The sequence below is a fragment of the Rhinolophus sinicus genome, linkage group LG05 (genome assembly GCF_036562045.2).
Source record: "Rhinolophus sinicus isolate RSC01 linkage group LG05, ASM3656204v1, whole genome shotgun sequence".
Classification (NCBI taxonomy): Eukaryota; Metazoa; Chordata; class Mammalia; order Chiroptera; family Rhinolophidae; genus Rhinolophus; species Rhinolophus sinicus.
The window spans coordinates 116,608,499-116,621,257 of record NC_133755.1 but is presented as its reverse complement, the minus strand read 5'-3'; the positions used below and the strand labels follow the sequence as shown (position 1 = coordinate 116,621,257).

Sequence of the window (12,759 nt, the reverse complement as noted above, 5' to 3'; positions counted from 1 at the left end):
CTCCCTGCTCTTGTGTTCCCAGTATGTTGAGTCAGCCCTAAGGATGTAATGGTCAAAATGGCTCCGCCTTTTCAAACCTAAGGGCCACAGGAGGAAAAGGGATTATCTTTATTAGGAGTGAGGAAATTTTCTCTAAAAAAACCCCCTAGAATTCTGCCCCTCATATTTCATCGTCCAGAAATGGGTCTTATAAAATCAACATCCTAAAGCAAGTGCTGACAAAAGGGAATGGGATTATGACAATTGGTTTAGACCAGTGAAGATGGAGGATGGGATCACATTCCCCTGAAGCACAAGTCTATGTGGAGGAGAGGGATAGGAAGGGGATGAATGGTGGGCGTATGTGTTGGGTAGGCTGCAATGTCTCCTGACGGTGTCCTGCCTTTTGGTCTTCATTCCTGGGGCTCCAACACAGTTATCCAGTCTTCCCAGGAGGACAAACTCTGTACCATTTTCTCATTCCAGGCCCCAAACAGAATCTAGGGACATACACACCATAGCTCATAGGTCATAACAGTTAATTGGCTTAGGAGAGGCAAATAGCTGGGAATGGAGAAGGGAGAGGAAGGGAGTTCAAATCACCGTGCTTCTAAATTGCCCCTCTACCAGTATATCAGTTTTTTGTAACTAATGTGGTAGATTATGTTATTTTCCCCAAATTATGTTCAGCCTTTTTCTTTGAGAGGATTAAACATTTCTGCCCGTTGCGTTTGACCTGCAGTCTTCCTCTGTAAGGCAGGACTATACTTCTCCATCCCACTGGGTCAGGCCTGGCCATCTGATAACCTTTGGCCAATAAAACATGAGGCGACGTGATGCATGTACCTTTGCAACAGAAGTTGTAGGAGCCAACACACTTCTGCACTGCTCTTTTCCCTTCTACCAGACCAAAATAGGAACTGTTCCCTCAGCCTAAGCCCAAAATGGAAAAGATATGGAACAGAATTAAGGCTGCCCCTCAGTCTGCAAGTACATGAGAGAGAAATAATGGTTAGTCATTATAGGCCGCTGTGATTCCAGTGCTTATATAGATCCACAGCGTGACCTAGCAGAAGTTGACTGATACAGTAAACATAAATGGGAAAATAATAACCAACTAAAATGGATTATGATATCAAAGAAAAGAATTTAACAGACATAAGAGGAAAATAGACAACACAAATTTATGAACAAAGAAAGTATAATATTTATTTGACTTTATAAATAAGAATCTTTTGACTACAATTCATGGATTGGCACAATGGTTCTTTGAATTTTTTTAAAGAGTCATTTCAAATTGACCTGTTTATAGGAGAGACTTCCAGGGCAGTGGTGTAGCGAAGGGAGAATCAGGGAGGATATAATCCCCTGGAGAGTGGGATGGACATTTGGGTAGAAACAGGTGGTGCAGATCAGGGCAACAGGATGAGTGCTGAACTGGAACATCTACAGAGACTCTACGCACACCCCCGGCGTGAACACCTCACTGATGTCACCTGAAAGTGATTTACATAGGGATTTTCAGTGAAATGCGTGCATAGATGTTAGCAATACAAAGAAAATATATTTCAAATCTAATGCAGATAACCCTTGGCTCCATACAATTAGAATCATAAGCTCTCTAGATTAGAAGGGATTTCAAATGCCATTTGTTATCTTAATGCTATTTTAATAAATTTCTTCCTCACACAGCTTTAGCAGAACCAAAATTGATAAGCCACAATTTATGGCTTGATATTTTCAGAACCCTAAATATTATAAAATAATACTATGTCTTCTAAATCTTATTAAACAAATTTGACAGTTGAAAGGAATATAAAAGAGGTACTTTTTAGCCTAGAATCCATGATTATCAAAAATGCATCATTATTCATATGCCTATGTTACTGTTACCTCAAAATATTCATTTTTCTGAAGGTAGGATTTATTCATTTTATTGCCGTTTTATAACAGTGCTAGATACATAAAAAATTCAGTTACTGTTTTTTAATTGATTGATATCTTGCTTTATTGACTCTGATGTTGCAGAATGAAATGTCACAGAACTGTTCAGACTTTAAAGACTAGTATAAAATTGTTTTGGGTACCTCCAAATTAGAGGATTGCTATAATGTACCATAAATAAAATACATCTTAGCCTAGAAGTAAATTAAAAATCTCACTTTCAAATTTCACAAATAATTAGCACTTTAATTTCTGTCAGAAATACAGATTTGGATGGAGAGGCTGATGCTGGATTCTAAGTTAGCTTCGTAGTTCTTGTGCCTAACAGATCTGTGGGCCACTTTTGGAAACCACGTTATTTTGGCATTTCTTTGGATTTATTATAAAAGTAGCACATTATTTCCAGTTCCTGGGCCATCTGAAATAAGTAAAAATTCTACGTTGGTGTTGCAGGCAGTTAATGACTGGATGAGCCCCAGCTTTCCACATGCCAAACCTAAAGCAAAGATGGCTAGAAACTGAGTTGAAGAGTCCCATAATAACAGAAACTGACTTGAACCTCACTTAAATATAAACCAAATACCATAAAGAGGTCTGAAATAATCCAAACCTCCTTTTTTCTTTATTAGTTCTGTTTGTCTTTTTTTGGTGGTGGTGGTGGTGGTGGTGTTTTCAGTACCCTTGAAACTTTCCTGGGTTCTAGTCTCAACTGAAAGTGCCAGAAAAACAACACAAAATACTGTGATTGTATTTATGGCCTACCCAGAAGTGGGAAGCACTGGAAATATCAAGACACCATAATTAAAGTCCATCCAATTACAATTCTTTCAACAAAGAATACAAATAACAAGTCAGTAGCCAATGTGGCTTTGAAAGGGACTAAGTCTGAGGCCCACTGTGCTTATAAATAAGCACATCTATATAAAAATCGGAAGTAGAAAAGAAGAAATGAAACTGCTTATTTGGGACTGACTGAAAGGCAAAGTGTGAGCATATGTAAGTGACATCTGCTCCAAATCCCAGTATCCATTTTAACTATTAATATTGATGCCATTCCTGCTAAAAATTTTCAGTTAAGAGTTCAGTAAAAATGGATAGTTAAACTTTATATTAATTCCTTGCTTCTGTACAATATCTTGAAGATACATTATAAAAATAATTTTAAAAGTAGAAAAGAAATAAAAATATGGATCATCTACTACCTGAACAACCAACTTCTGAATGATTGAGACTGAATCTTACAATTTGTACAGATTTTCAATATGAGCAATAAATCAGTATATATTGGACAACTACCATATTATCAGCATCCTGTAGACTGCAGAACAAGTGACTGAAAATTTTGGTTCCAGTAACTGAAACAGGGACGATCAGCTTTAGGAGGAAAATGATGGATTTTATTTTAGACATGTTATGTGTTGAGTTGTATTCGGCAGGCACTTGGATATTGAGAGCCTGGGGTAAACCTGGGAGGTAGAAATGGGTGTTAATTGACTGTAAGGTGAGTATAATCTAGGAAGAGAAGATGATGACAGAACTACACATGACACTTATATTAGGTGGACTGGGTAAAACAGAGAAACCAGATAGAGTACAGGACCAGCTCTATGGGTGTGTGACCTGTGCAGTCTCACTAGACTCCACGCTCAAAGGCCTCCAAGACTAGTGAAATGCTCCATTGTTACAGCCTTGAAGTTCTTCAAGATTTTATTTCTGAACTTGTATTTTGTAACTAATGTTGGATGGGTAAATGGAGCATGTCCGTGAGTAGAGGAAATATGCTCAATACGCATGTCCACCATGCCTTGCCTCCCTATACACAGATAGCGTCCGTGATGTCTCCTGAGAACAGAATTCCAGTGTCCACAATGCGTGGGAGTTCAGCAAGATTCAAAGTGAACACAAGGTAAGCATGTTCCATCTTCAACTCAGTCAGAGGTGTTGCGGAAGCCTGAAAGTCCTGAAAGGCCATGATTTCTGTTCAAACCAGTATTTGCTGGTTTAAAAGAAATCAATGGCATTCAAAGAAACATGAAATGACTAAAAACCCTCTTGTATCCTTTCTTATGTTACTTCCCTGTATTAGCCAACCACTTATACTGAAAATGATGGCAGAACAAAACGGAAAGATAAGGCAACCGACAGTTCCTTTTCCTTTCAGTCCTTCCTTACTCATCAGAAGCTGATGGTAGAGAGTGTTGGTAGGATGTGTGCATATCAAGACGTGGCTTTCTTTTTTTCCCAAAACTATTCTTTTTTTATTATTATTAGTTTCAGGTGTACAAGACAATGTAATAGTTAGACATTTATCATTCATACCCCTCACAAAGTAATAGCCCCCCCCAATCTACTACCCCTCTGATATCACATACAACTGTTACATTTCCACTGTCTCTATTCCTAATTCTGTACTCCACTTCTTGTGACCATATATATATAATTATAGTTTACATTCATTATTATTCAGCTTCACCTTCAGGTGTACAGAGCAGTGATCAGGCATCTACATCTTCCCTGAAGTGGTCTCCCTAATAAGACAAGTATCCATTGGATACCCTACAAAATCTTTACAATATTGATAATATTCCCCAAACTGACTTTCGTATCCCCGTGGCAATTGTGGTTACCGATTGTGCTTTCTAATCCCGTCACCTTCTCCCTCATTCCTGCCCCCCCTCCCATCTAGCAACCTCAGTTTTTCCTCTATTTCTCTGAGACTGTTTCTGATTAGTTCATTCATTTATTCTTTTCTTTAGATTCCACATATAAGTAAGATCATATGGTATTTGTCTTTCTCTGTCTGACTTATTTCACTTAGCATAATGTTCTCTCTAGGTCCATCCATGTTGTTGCAAATGGTAAGATTTCATTCTTCTTTATGGCTGAATAATACTCCATTATATAAATGTACCACAGTTTCTTAATCCAGTCATTTACCGATGGGCATTTTAGTTGTTTCCATGTCTTGGTTATTGTGTATAGTGCTGCAATAAACATAGGGGTGCATAAATTTTTTTGAATTAGTGTTTTGGATTTCTCTGGATAAATACCTAGGAGTGGAATCGCTGGATCATAAGGTAGTTCCATTTCCAGTTTTTTGAGATACCTCCATACTGATTTCCATAGTGGTTGCACCAATCTGCAATCCCACCAGCAGTGCATGAGGGATCCCTTTTCTCCACATCCTCGCCAGCACTTGTTCTTTGTTGATTTATTGATGATAGCCATTTTGACTAGAATGAGGTGATATCTCAATGTGGGTTTTATTTGCATTTCTCTAATGATAAGTGAGGTTGAGTATTTTTTCATATGTCTGTTTGCCATCTGTATGTCCTCTTTAGAAAAATGTCTCTTCGTGTCCTCTGCCCAATTTTTCAATTGGGTTGTTTATTTTTTTGGAGTTGAGTTGAATGAGTTTTTTAAATAAACTTTGGATATTAACCCCTTATCAGATATATCATTGACAAATATCTTCTCCTATTCAGTAGGATCCCTTTTTGTTTTATTGATGGTTTCCTTTGCTGTGAAAAAACTTTTTAGTTTGACGTAATCCCATGTTTATTTTTTCTCTTCCCTTGCCCGATGGGATATATCAGTAAAAATATTACTCTGTGTAATGTCTATAAATCTTCTTCTTATATTTTCTTCTAGATGTTTTGTGGTTTCAGATCTTACATTTAAATCTTTAATCCATTTTGAATTTATTCTTAAGACATGACATTTAAAAAGTCTGTTTTGTGCAGAGATTCCACTATTCTGGTAAGAATGAAATACATATGGTTATATGAGCCAAAAAGTACTCATTGTGTAATTTCAGTAATCCTACATATAAACTAAATGCTCTTATATTTGCATTTAAAATTGTTGTGCAATATAAAAATAAACAGTAAAATTTATACTATCAATTTAAAATTTTAATTTTACTTTACTTAGAATGACATTAAATAGCAAATAGAGAAACAGCACCACAAGTGAAGAGAGAAACTGGAAGACAAAGGAAAAACCTTGATATTTTACTATCTTTAATGGTACTTTTCCTGCTTTTTGAACAAGGGAGTCCACATTTTCATTTTGCACTGGGCTCGATGTGAGAGGATCATTAGGGTGAAGGAGAACCAAGATAATCAGAGACATGAAAGTCTGACAGAACTTCTGGTTATTTGCTCAAATACAGCCATGGAAAAGTTCTCATGCTGGGGGTGGGAGGTGACAAGACTTTTCATGTCTACTCTCCCAGCTGGCATAGGTCCAGGGCTCCTTGGAGATGGCTCACCTCTGAAATCTGCCTTTCTTCTCTCCTGTGCCCAGGCTAGGGATTGAGAATAGATATTGAACATGGAGGTTAACTAGGTAAACTTTGAGAGAGAAATATGGGGCAATTAGCAGAACTGAAAGCCAGATTTCAAAGGATTTAGGAGTCAGCAAAGAGAACATGATTGCAGCAAGAATACATTACACCTCAGAAAGAGTACTGGAAATCTAGATGGATGGATGGATAAATAGATAAGCTGACTTATGTACCTTCCTTTCTACTCTATAGATTAGGCACTATTATTATGAAATGGAAAAATGGGAGATGTTTATAACAAAATAGATGAAAACCAGGAGCAACACTGAAAATATTGTGTAAGACATTCTATGTAGAACAAAATATCACTTTGAGGTCAACAGGACACTGGGTTATAAGTTAAAATTGGATTTCCATACACAGGTAACTTCATTTTTTCCTTTTTAAAAAATGTTCCTCTCACCACTAAAGGAAAATGGTGCTATGTCTATGAGCAGGATACTAGAGTTACTCTAAACAGTAGGCTATATTTGGTGCTTTCCCTCCCACTTACAGGTATGTGCTATGGTACACTAAGCATCCATACCTTCTCCTCAAGATAGAATTGCTTCCCATGATAAGCATCTGCCTGTTGTTGCCTAGAGATGGGAATTCAATCTGTGCCTTTGAAAGATGTTTCTCTCAATATGAAGCCAACTGGCTCACTTGGGACTTGGCTCTATAACGTCTGCCTCATTAACACCTAATGAGTAGAGCTCAATGCCAAACAGGGAAATTCCTGCTTTGATTATTGCAGGTTCAAGGTTATGTCATTGGTCTAGAAACTGAAAATGGTTTGCAGAGAATTGAAACACACTCAGTACTTATAAAAAACACAAACTGCATATACCATAAGACTATTTTGAGTGATTATATCTAAAGACTAATACCAGTTGTAGTGAGATCGTTTGCTTTTCAAATATTTCCAAAAGTGTCATATTCTAGCCTCCTTCTCAGAATGAATTCCTGGCCCCAATGTTGCTTTCAACAGGTTCAATGATTATACAGAGAAAGCCAAAATAGGAGCAAATCTATCTTTCCATGAATTGCCAACACTTGTTCCTGTTATCATGAGTCTGTTTTAACAGTGTGAACAAGTCTGGGTTTTAATCTCAGCTGAGAGTCCCAGAATTTGAAGCTCCTGACAAAAGATTGGGTTCACTCACTTGGATGTAAGTGGCTGTAACAAAGAGTCTTGAAGAAAAAGTGAGGACAAAGAGTCTCCACTAACCTCCGAAATAAACTGATAAATCCCTTTTACTTGTAGAATAATACTTGTCTGAAAATTACTTTGAACACTCAGAGAGCAGGGCTGTCCTCTCACCACCATTTAATGGCTCAGGCGTACCCACCACTCATCAAGACAGAAATAAACCCAGATCTCCTTCATCTCACTATCCATCAAATACTCTCCTCAGGTTCAATAACAATGCCTAATCCAAGTATCTGTGCATCTCTGCAAGCCTTGTTTGTAGCTGCCAGTAGAACATTTCAGAGCCTTGGTCATTTGCGCTGTGTCTTGAGGATGTTACCCTGTTTCCCCAAAAATAAGACCTAGCCAGATAATCAGCTCTAATGTGTCTCTTGAAGCAAAAGTTAATATAAGATCCCTCCTTATTTTACTATAAGACCGGGTCTAATATAACATAACATAACATAACATAACATAACATAACATAACATAACATAACATAACATAACATAACATAACACTGGGTCTTATATTAATTTTTGCTCCAAAAGACGCTTTAGAGCTGATTGTCCGACTAGGTCTTATTTTCGGGGAAACATGGTAGCTAGTTGTTCTTTTCTTCCTTAGTTGGTCTTATTCATTTCGGGTTTAGTGTTAATTGCATGTTGGAATTCACAGTAAAAATACAAATATCTAGGTGATAAACACCCTCTAAATGCACATGATATATACACACGAACTTAAGTAAGAAGCTTCAAACATCACTGGAGGACCATTATTAGTCATTCCAAACTTAGAAAGAAAGGGTATGGTGGGCTGGTTGAAAACATTTGTGAATTATCTGTAACTTTTACCTCACTGCTCCAAATGTCTGTGAGCCAATGGCATAAGGAACAGGGATTCTGTTGTCCATAGTGAGCCCCAGTGCTCAGTATGGAGCTGTAAGACTACGAGCAAGCCGAGGTTTGTCCAAATGTTACTCACCTACAAGTCACTAGACAACTGCACAACTGCCACATAGTAACATCATCTTTGTACTCTAACTCTCTTCCTATTTTTATGTTGACCTTCTCAGGTCTTAGAGAGTCAAGTTTATCTATTTTAAAAGAAAACTTCAAATGACTGTTGTACTCCTTCTGCTTAACTGGATTGTATGTTCTGGGGAGCGTGAACTTGATCCTCATTTCTTTTGTAATCTCCTTGACCCACAGCCCTGTGTTATGCTCATAATAACATAGTTCATTCGACGATGCTCAAAAATTAGGTCAGCTTTTCTAACCTCATGGAGTTTAGTACATGAATAATTTTCTACACACAAAGCATAGAAAATTCAAAATATTAATTTCCATGAGTGATGGAAAAGGAATGGAGAAAAAACTGCATACAAAACTCATAGGGCTTCAGACATTGATATTCTGCACAATCTTTTATTTGAAGAGACAAGAAAATAAATGTATCCTAAAGATAGGTTGTTGAAAAAAAAAGTTTCTGGTAATCGAAAACATATTAGCCCTTGGAATTACATGGTAGCCTCAGCCTTTTTAGCAATGCTTATGTCAATATGCTCAATCAGATTCTCACCAAAGAAAAGGAGAAGTGGAAAAGGCAGAGAGAAGCAGAAATAAAGGTGGCCTTTTGAAACTACTTTTGTCTTCACGGTTTGTGCTCAGATTTGAAGAGCATTCACTGTTTTCTTTGCTAAAAATTTTCCAAACATCATCAAACTGAGAACTTGGGGCATCTTGTCTGGTTTTGGGTAGAGAGTAATTACCATCTGCACCCTACAAATGTGGGTAAGCTTGCACTGAAATAAACTATCCAAATCCATGACGAGCATCAAAATTGTAGGCATAAAGAGCAAAGCGGAAAATTGTAGTATGACAAAATAGCTACATTTAATTATGTAAAATTACATAGAATTTTCATCTTCTTGAGAGGTGCTTTATTTAAACATACATCCAAAGGCACGTCTTTGGTTAATGTAACTTTCATTTCAAGTCAGGGAGCTGACAGAACATTTATTAAGTTTAAAATTCAAGCAGGCTGCAATTTTTTTAAGTTTGGGGGCCACTTGTTTGAGAAAGTGTCCTTTAAAACTGTGAGGCCAACAATCTCCTTTTCTCACATCAAGTCTTACATGTGCCCCCACCTTTGAAGGCTTTTCTGCTCTCTTCCACAGGATAAATACCTATTTTAGGTTCCAGACTCTACTAAAAATGCTCTTCTAGGGAGCATTCCAAGAGATAATGTTCTTTTTTTTTTTCACTATTATTAAAAATTATAGGGTAAAAGGAATCAAATAGATGATGATCTTCTAAAGGCTTGGAAGGTTCTATGACAATTTTTGATTGCCTTTACCCTTGGGACACCCCAGAGAAGCTACAAAAGTGACCAAGCACTATTCCAGCACTATTCCCAGGAGGGGCACTCTGGACAGCTTGCTGGCTGGCTGGAGGACTAAAAAAAAAAAATCAATGATGTCAACCTCTGACTACATTGGAAGTCATTAGGCATCATCATGCCCGTTATTTACCTTGACCTCTATGGCTCCTTTTGGTGGAAAGCATCAGTGCAACTTCTATACAATCAGTTCTATCTTCACTATGAGAGATTGATTGAATCAGGCACTAGGGGCTCAAGAGTTCACTGAGTCAAAATGAGATCTGACTTCTCTGATCTAAGGGATTGAAGGTAAGAGAGGAAATTACCAAAGACAGCATTAAAGCAAGATTGAATGGACCGTCATAAAGAAGAAACAGAAAGTTTCGGTACTTGGCACTTGAAGCCTGAGGAGATAAGTGCTGTTCTCCTGGCACATAACTGTCATTTAATAAATGTGGGTCCCGCCAAGTCCTGTCATGCCTCACCATCTCCCATCACCATTTTAAAAGTTCAAAATCAGCTGTAAGAAAAGGTTGGGTATTTTGTTAACTTGTCTGAGAACTTTAGAGCTGATGATAGGACAGCATTCTTTTCATTCTGAGGTGAAATTTTCTTGACAAGTGTTCAGAAAAAGTGTACAGACCTCTAGTTAGACCAGTCTATTGAACAACAAATGGGTATGTCTCCTCTCCTTCCTGAGTGGCATTAAAACGATAATGAAGAAAATTTTTTAAAAGTATACATGCCAATGACAAAGAAACGGAAGAGGGGACATGAGTGCATCGTCAAAAAAAATGAAACAAGTGAGAGGAGCTGTGCCAGAAGAAGACAACCCAACAATGGGAGGAAGGGCAGTGGAGCAAGAACCATCCAACAGGAAGCAGTGGCGCCAAGGCCCTTGGAGGGTCTCAGTGTGGCAGACGGCAGGACTGAGCAAGGGGAAGAAAACTGGAGGTTCTCTTCCCTCACCCTCAGGAGAACAAAAAGTTGTCCACCTCCCCATGGAGACCAGAGGTTTAGCGCCTAGAGAAATTGAGAGAGAGAGCCTTTCAGATCAGGAAAACCTGAGTCAGAGCAAAAATAAAACAATGCGCAAGGTGGAAATCACAGAATTTAATGTTACACCCAGACCCCAGATCTCAGCAGCACTGAATAAATTAGGCTGCCACCCTTTTGGTGGGAGATTAGAACATTTTTCTTGAGAAAAAGCCTCAGAGGAAGTCCTTTTCTATACCAACAATGTTGGGCCCTCTCGAAGTGATAGCTCTTTGCCTAATCATCCAGAAATGAAGGCCACTGCTTGTCATGCCACACAACCAGAGGTCACCCAGTTAGCTTTTAAAAAAGTAATTTATTGAGGTGATAGTCACAAAATTAAAATTAACCATTTTAAAGTGAACAATTCAGTCGTATTTAGTACATTTATAATGTTGTGCAACTACCACCTCTACCTAGTTCCAAAACATTTCCATCATTCCAAAGAAAAACCCCTCAACCATTTCTCCCCTTTCTCCCTTTTCCCCAGCCCCTGGCAACACCAATCTGCATCCTGTCTCCATGGATCTATCCATTTTGGATGTTTCATATAACTGGGTCATACAATATGTGACCTTTTAGAGCTGACGTCTTTCACTCCGCATAAGGTTTTGAAGGTTCATCATGTTGCAGCATATCTCAACATTCATTTTTATGGTTGACTAATATTCCATTGCATGAATATACCACAATACAAATCAGCTGTTGATGCTTCAGTCTTGGAAAAAACACATTTGGCAACCACCACATATAAAACAAAAGAGAAAAACAAAATAAACAGAAAAATGGAAACTGTAGGAAACAAGCCAGGCTACCTTGGCCCCTTGGCTTGAAATAGGGTTTGGTCAATGGGAAGCACTGACAGGTCATTGGGGGGTAGGAGGAGAGACCAGGACATGTACCTTTCTTTCCCCTCATGCTGTTTCAGTAGCTGTTGCTTCCCTGTGGCCACATCTCTTGTCAGGTAGCCCCTCCTCCATGGCTGTAAATCTGACTAGGCTTCAGGACCATTCCTTCACCCCTGCTCCTTCGGACAAGAGGTAGCAATGACTTCCCACAGCTGTGGGTTCCTAGGTGCTTCACCCTCCCTTCCCAGTTCCCTACATCTACCTAGACCTTTGCCTTTTATTAAACTCTAGTCAATTAAAACATTTGAATGTGACATCTCTTTTCTGCTGTGACCCTAATAAACTTATAAGTCTTAACAGAAAGGGTTAAATTTTTATAAAGGCATTAGCATAGTACTGTAAAAGGTGAATTGTTTCTTTTTAAATCTTCCATTCTCAGATTACCTAACAAATCATTTGTGCTGAGAAAGAGAGAGAGAGAGAGAGAGAGAGAGAGAGAGGAGAGACGAGGGGAGAGGGGAGAGGGGAGAGAGGGTATGGGGGAAGAATAGAGTTTAAGAGGGAGAAAGAAAAAACATATTTATTTCAGTTCTTGCAATAATCAGACAGACAAAAAGAGTCTTTAGTACTGGTACATAGGGACTGTGTTTTAAAGAATAGAAGGTTATGCAATGCTTAATACTTGCTAACAATTTAGTAAAGTATATATGCAGTACTTTATTACTTTGTATAAAAAACACTCTAAAAATAAATTCTCTTTTATTATGATATATCTCATGGTCCCCACTCTAACACTGCTGTAATGTTCTCTATTCCTACGCAAGAAAAATCCTAATAATAGTTGTAATCATAATATACATATATTTTACATCCTGATTTTTCCACTTAATAGTATATAATGAGCATGTTTCCATGTTGCTACATAACTTTCATAATCATCACTTTACAAATTCTATATTGTGTCTAATCATATGGATGTACCATATATCACAAACCACTGCTGTTCCATTTTTTCCTAGGCAATTTTCCCATAATCTACATGAAAATTGTTA

At 37.9% G+C, this 12,759-nt stretch overlaps 1 protein-coding gene across 2 annotated transcripts in view; it reads right to left on the bottom strand.

The window, feature by feature from the left end:
- Window positions 1–1,162: 1,162 nt before the first annotated feature.
- BCKDHB (branched chain keto acid dehydrogenase E1 subunit beta) overlaps window positions 1,163–12,759 on the bottom strand; it is a 218,947-nt gene continuing 207,350 nt past the window's right edge. The window contains exon 11 of one of the 2 annotated variants that reach the window (XM_019729566.2): window positions 1,163–1,475. The gene's annotated coding sequence lies outside the window, so the exon portion shown is untranslated. Of the gene's footprint in view, window positions 1,476–8,849; window positions 10,848–12,759 lie in introns of those variants that run through there. The other variant, XM_074333225.1, reaches the window with a different exon arrangement.